Genomic DNA, 6,000 nt, shown 5'->3' on the forward strand with positions numbered 1-6,000 from the left:
GTCTAGAAGAAATTTAAGATAACGGTTAAAAGATAACGGAAGATAACGGTCATTCTAAATCACGCACGCACTGTTCTCTTGGAAGAATGAGCTCGCGCCGGGCAGATAATTTCTAACGCAGGTGCTGAGAGGGTAGATCATTGACAAGGGGAGCTGCGCATATATATATATACACTATTATTTAAATGAGCAAAATTGGCCACTCAGTATTTAATATTCAATTATTTTAATTATCACAATTAAAGTTTTAATTGTATTAAATTGAACAAGTTTTCTGTGTCAGTGTCGCTGCACAGATGAAGTTGCGATCGCCATAGTGAACGCACCTATAAAGAGAAATGCACATAATGGATTACATAATCAGAGAGTAGCCTATTTCTTTTCGTTTTGAATTGTTCGTTTAAAGACATTTCAAGCTTTCTATAGTTCCTCATGTCTGTGAGGCATTAATTTATGATGAGATGTGCTCCAGTTCACGTGCAATGCAATCGCGCCCGCGCCTCCATATCATGATCATTTCTGCGTTATTTCAACATAATAACTGCTGGGACATTCCAGTCTGCAAGCCAAGCGTTCTTATAATGGTTTTCTATGGGAGGAAAATGCTTAATGTGTAGGAACGCGTTGCGTTCATATTCTGTGCTCATCTGATTTTTGTACATCCTACTTTATTATGATTTTAGTATCATAACGATTAATAAATGCATGCACAATTATCCGTGAACTTTATAAATGTTGCAGATATGTTGCACAAAAAAATGCCTTTCAACTTATGTGTGCAAAATTCTGAATTAAATGTGTGCAGTAGGGCTACTGTAGGCCTATATGTTGTAGCCATTAAATATGCGCATTTAGTTTCATATTTGTTAAAATATTATAATGTTTTTTTTCCCATCTATGTTGATTATGAAACGTGAACAGCATGAGTAAGATAGGATGTGTAAATATATCGGGAGGCATGGAGTTGGTCAGACAGGATTTTGACCACTTCTTCATTAAGTTTTGTTTTGTAGAAAACCTTTCTTAAAATATGAATTTCGTTTTGTATAAATTGTATCTTAATTTTAATAAAATTTGCATCAACCAATTGCCTGGATTTAATAAATACGAAGCAAATATAGCAGACAATTGAATATAATCATGACATGGAGCCGCCGGCGCGGTCACTTATTGCACTTATGGCATTGCTCGTGAACTGGAGCGCGTCTCATCATAAATTAACCGATTAATAATTTAATTTCTTTAATTTAATTTGATTTGTGTGAATGGGAATTTTCATAAATGAGATGCAGGAAGAAATTGATTGTTGTATTACAAGACTTTATTGTATAAACTGCTCTCTCAGAACAGCCTGTGACTGGAGAGCTGAAAGAGAGTGAACCTGAAGACTTGTGTGTTGATTGTCTGTCCTCTGTCAATAAACTTGGCCCAACGTTGTATTTCTGTCAGATAGGTTGGGCCAACGTAACCAACCAAAATTGACGTTGGCCCAAAGTCTGTTTGCTACCTGGGCTGACTTAATATAGACTGAACAGATCAGCGCAAATACACTGTGAAGGGAGAAGACTATTTATTTAATTAATTAAATTGTAGCCCTTTGCAATTTAATAATCGCACATGGTCATATCGCGGTTTCGATTTTATTTCAATTAATTGTGCAGCACTAATTTGCGTAGAGTAAAATGATCACTGATATACTAGAAATATATGAAGAGTTATGTTGGAAATCACATTGGTACTGAGGTATTAAATAACTGTTGGGAATATGTGAACAAAAAAGAAAGGGGATTTGGATGGAGCGTTAGCCCCTTAACAGAAAAATATCAGATTGCAGAGACTGAGTGTAATATGTCACCTGTATGGGGAGAGGTACCGACATGGACTTTTCCTGAGGTTGAAATTGATCTGGAAATATTAGAAAAGAAAAGGGATTGGGAGGAAATGGCCACAATAACATCTGATGTAAAAAAGCATGTTCAGGGAAAATGTGATGAAAGTCTACAAATATATACAGATGGATCAAAAGATCCAACCACAAGAATTACAGGAATAGGAGTGTATATTCCAGTAGTAAGTGTAGACATGTCAAAAAGATATTTAATTGATCTATATATTCTGTAGAGATAACCGCCATCATAATAAGTTTAACTTGGGTAGAGGAAACAAGACCTGACAGAGTAGTTATAAGTTCTGATTCAGCGTCAGTATTAACATCATTAGCTACCCGAAGATCATCCAGAGAAGATTTGATAAATGAAATATTCAAGCTCTTGTATCGTATTCAAAGGAAAGGAGGGACAGTCGGATTCTGTTGGGTACCAGAACATAAAGGTATTCATGGAAATGAAGCTGCTGATGAGGATATTAGAGTACCACTAGGTAAAGGGGGAAATAAAATCTACTATTAAGAAAGAATGGCAAGAAATATGGGATAAGTACAAGAAGGGAAGACATTTATATAAAATTAAAAAACAGTAGGAAGCGGTGATAATTACTAGATTAAGGTTTGGTCATGCAGGATTGAACTCTTCATTGGCTTTAATAGGAATCCAAGGAAATGATTTAAGCGAACATTGTAGAGAAAAATAAACTGTAGCGTGTCATATTTGATTGTAGAAGGTATATACAGGAGAGACGGGAATTAATGCAATATTTAAACAATAATAGGCATAAAGATAGGGAGTTGGAGTATCTATTAGGAATAGAGGTTAATAGAGATAGGTTAGGATAATGGGGGTTAATAAAATACATGTATGAACAGGTTTGAGTGATAGAATTTAAATATATAAAAGAACAGATTTGTGTTGGACTGAATCAGTCTGGATCAGGAGAGACTCAGTGTCAGTCCGCACATCTTATCTGGATCTTATCTTATATGGAAAGATGGCGCCAGTTTGTTCGTCGGCTTGCCGTCTGGCTTGCCTTCATCCCTCTGTGGAGTCTATACATCGCCTCCAAAGGAAACGCCGCAGGAAGAGGGGGAATCGTGGTGTATTCTTGTGAGGATTTGGAGGGCAGTGAGTGTTTCACTTCTGCAAACTTCGACTGACCCTTCATTGCATAAAACAATTTATGGGGGTCTTCATTTGACTCGTCTTTCCCTGGATTTTAGATACTCATGCCATCTGCTCATTACCCCGGATTCGACTCGTCCACCTGTTCTCTCTGCTCCTCCACGGCCACGTATGCAAGGTGGAGGAATAAAATCTGTCAAATATTCGTCCACTTGAGTTTGTGCGTTGGCTTCAGGCTCCGGTACCTCATTCCCGTTAAAAGCTGACGCTTGTAAACTCCAGGTCGGCATCCAATAAGACTTTCATTTTAAATGACTTTTTTATCAGTCGGGATTTGGACTTTCTATTCCTGACGGAGACGTGGGCTTCTCCTGGTGAGTCAGCAATTTTTGATGAAATTTGTCCGTCTGATTGCTGTTTTATAAGTTCCCCTAGGAGTGTTGGAAAGGGTGGCGGTGTGGCTGTGGTTTTTAAGAACTTGTTTAAACTTCAAACAGTTTCTGTCGGGTCATTCTCTACATGCGAGCTGGAGTGTGTCCTAATGGAGTCTGCCTCTATTATTTGTGCTCTGATCTACAGACCTCCTAAGCTGGACAAAGACTTTATCGTATAATTCTCTGAATTCTTATCTCTTATAGTCCCACTGTATGACCGTATGTTGTTGCTGGGGGACTTTAATAATCACGTGTGTTGTCCCGGTAGACCTTTGGTTACCGAATTGAATAATGTTTTGGACTGCTTTGGTTTTAACCAGCATATAACGAGCCCCACTCATGTTTTTGGACATATTGATCTTATTTTGTCTTATGGAATTCCCGTTGATAGTATTGTTATAGAAGATGCATGTTTTTCAGCTCATAAGACCATTGTTTTCAATATTACTGCTTACAGTCCTCTCTCTACTGTCAAGCCTGTTGGCCATTATTCCCGTTTTATTCATTCTTCCACTATTTGCTTTTGAAATGTTATTTTGAACTACTTGCTCAAACCACATCTAGCCCTGGTGAGTTAATTTGATTGTTTTTATTAATTCTGCTTAACGATATTAGATTGTATTGCACCTCTGAAGTACAAACAATAATAAAAAATAAAAAAATTCTCACTATTGGCTAAATCAGGGGTCGGGAACCTTTTTTCACTAAAAAAATGTTTTACAAAATTTTGGTTGATGCATTTTTTCAAAAGAGCCATACCACAAACGAATAATTTACTATTTAAAAAAAAAACAAAGTTTTTCGATCAAATAAAATGTCTATCTTGCCCATAGACTACTCAAAAACAAACAAATATGCAAATATTAATAGGTAACTATCAGTATGCAGCAACAGGTGAAAATTACTAGCATACAACTTAAGAACTAAAGACAATTATAAATGTAAAGATAATTATAATAATTCATCATAAATAAGCCTAAAAAGTTATTGTGTTCCCAAAAAATGTTTGTTCTTATTAAATGTGTTTGGATTCCGTTTTGGTCATATTTATGCTGCCTTAAAGAAGAAAAAAAATAGAACTCAGTTTTAGGTTCAAGGCAAACATGTTTTGTATTACCTTGTGATTTAATCACTTTCGTCTTTGTTTATTTATATACTTTTTGCAAAGTTTTCAGAAAAATGAGTGAAACCTCTACACGAGACAGGGTCCCGCTGCACCCCTCTGAACAGTGAATCAGACACGAGCATTGACGGCTTTTATTTTGTCTGTTCTTAAACATATAATAAAGTGTGTTTCTTCAAACACGTCAGCATTTCTTGTCATGTGTCACTCCGAGACATATTTTGCAGGTAGATGAGCAAAATGACTCGTGCATGAATTGCATTTGGAGAGGAGCTCGCGAACTGGATTGAGTCTCGTCGCATTTTGCGGGTGTAATATCACACCCTGGTTGCACATTAAAAATAACGAACGTTCATAAATCGCTCATAGAAAATGCTTTTAACAGTTAAGATCAATAGTTATTGAGAAACGGGGCCCAGATCTCTATGAATGTTCGTGTGTTGGAGAAGCGCATTGCACTCAGAGATCACTGCACACATCAAATCAGACCCGCATCAGCGGCTTTTCTTTCATCTGGTCTTCAAAATATAATCACGTTTCGTCAAACGCGCGTCTTTCTGTCTAATTTATTGTAATATATCACTCCAAGATGTCTCTTTACTTTAGTAATTCTCTCATCATTTCCTCAACCGTATGTCATCTCAAACTCCCATGACTTTCTTCCATAGAATTCAAACAAATATATTTTAATTACACTTCATAGTGCTTAATGCATGCCAGAATGCTAGATGGTGCCAGGAAGTGTAATCAAACTTGAAATCTTGGAGACCTGAGCTTGAAATCTACGGCTAGGAGACTGCTTATGTCAAGATTTATAGTGAAAAAGGAGTGTAAAATTGTTTTATTTGTTTGTTCTAATCGAAAAACGATTAGTCTTACTCATACCTTTTTGACGCCTTGCATTGTATGGAGATAAACCGATCATATCTCTAAAATATTTTATTGGCACTCCGTGGAAGGAAGTCGTACAAGTTTGAGACCACTTAAGGGTGAGTAAATGAAGAGTAAATTATAATTATTGGATGAGCTATTCCTTTAAAACCATACTGAATTACTTTATGCAGTCAGAGCCTTTTTATATAAAAATGTCATGCATCTCTGTAAGACATATCATTCTCTTCTAAATCATTTTTAGGAGCTAAGGAAGCCACCCACCCTCCTCATGGACTGCACCAGATTTGCCAGTTCTTGCTCCAAGGCACTTGCAAGTTCCCGGACATTTCTGAGGGGAATGGCCCTAGCCCTCACCCTCCGATCCAACAGGACCCAGACGTGCACAATAGGATTGAGATTCGGGCCCTTCGTTGGCCATGGCAGAACACTGACATTCCTGTCTTCTAGGAAATCATGCACAGAACGAGCAGTATGGCTGGTGGCATTGCCATGCGGAAGGGTCATGTCAGGATGAGCCTGCAGGAAGGGTACCACA

The sequence above is a fragment of the Xyrauchen texanus genome, chromosome 35 (assembly GCF_025860055.1).
Source record: "Xyrauchen texanus isolate HMW12.3.18 chromosome 35, RBS_HiC_50CHRs, whole genome shotgun sequence".
Classification (NCBI taxonomy): domain Eukaryota; kingdom Metazoa; phylum Chordata; class Actinopteri; order Cypriniformes; family Catostomidae; genus Xyrauchen; species Xyrauchen texanus.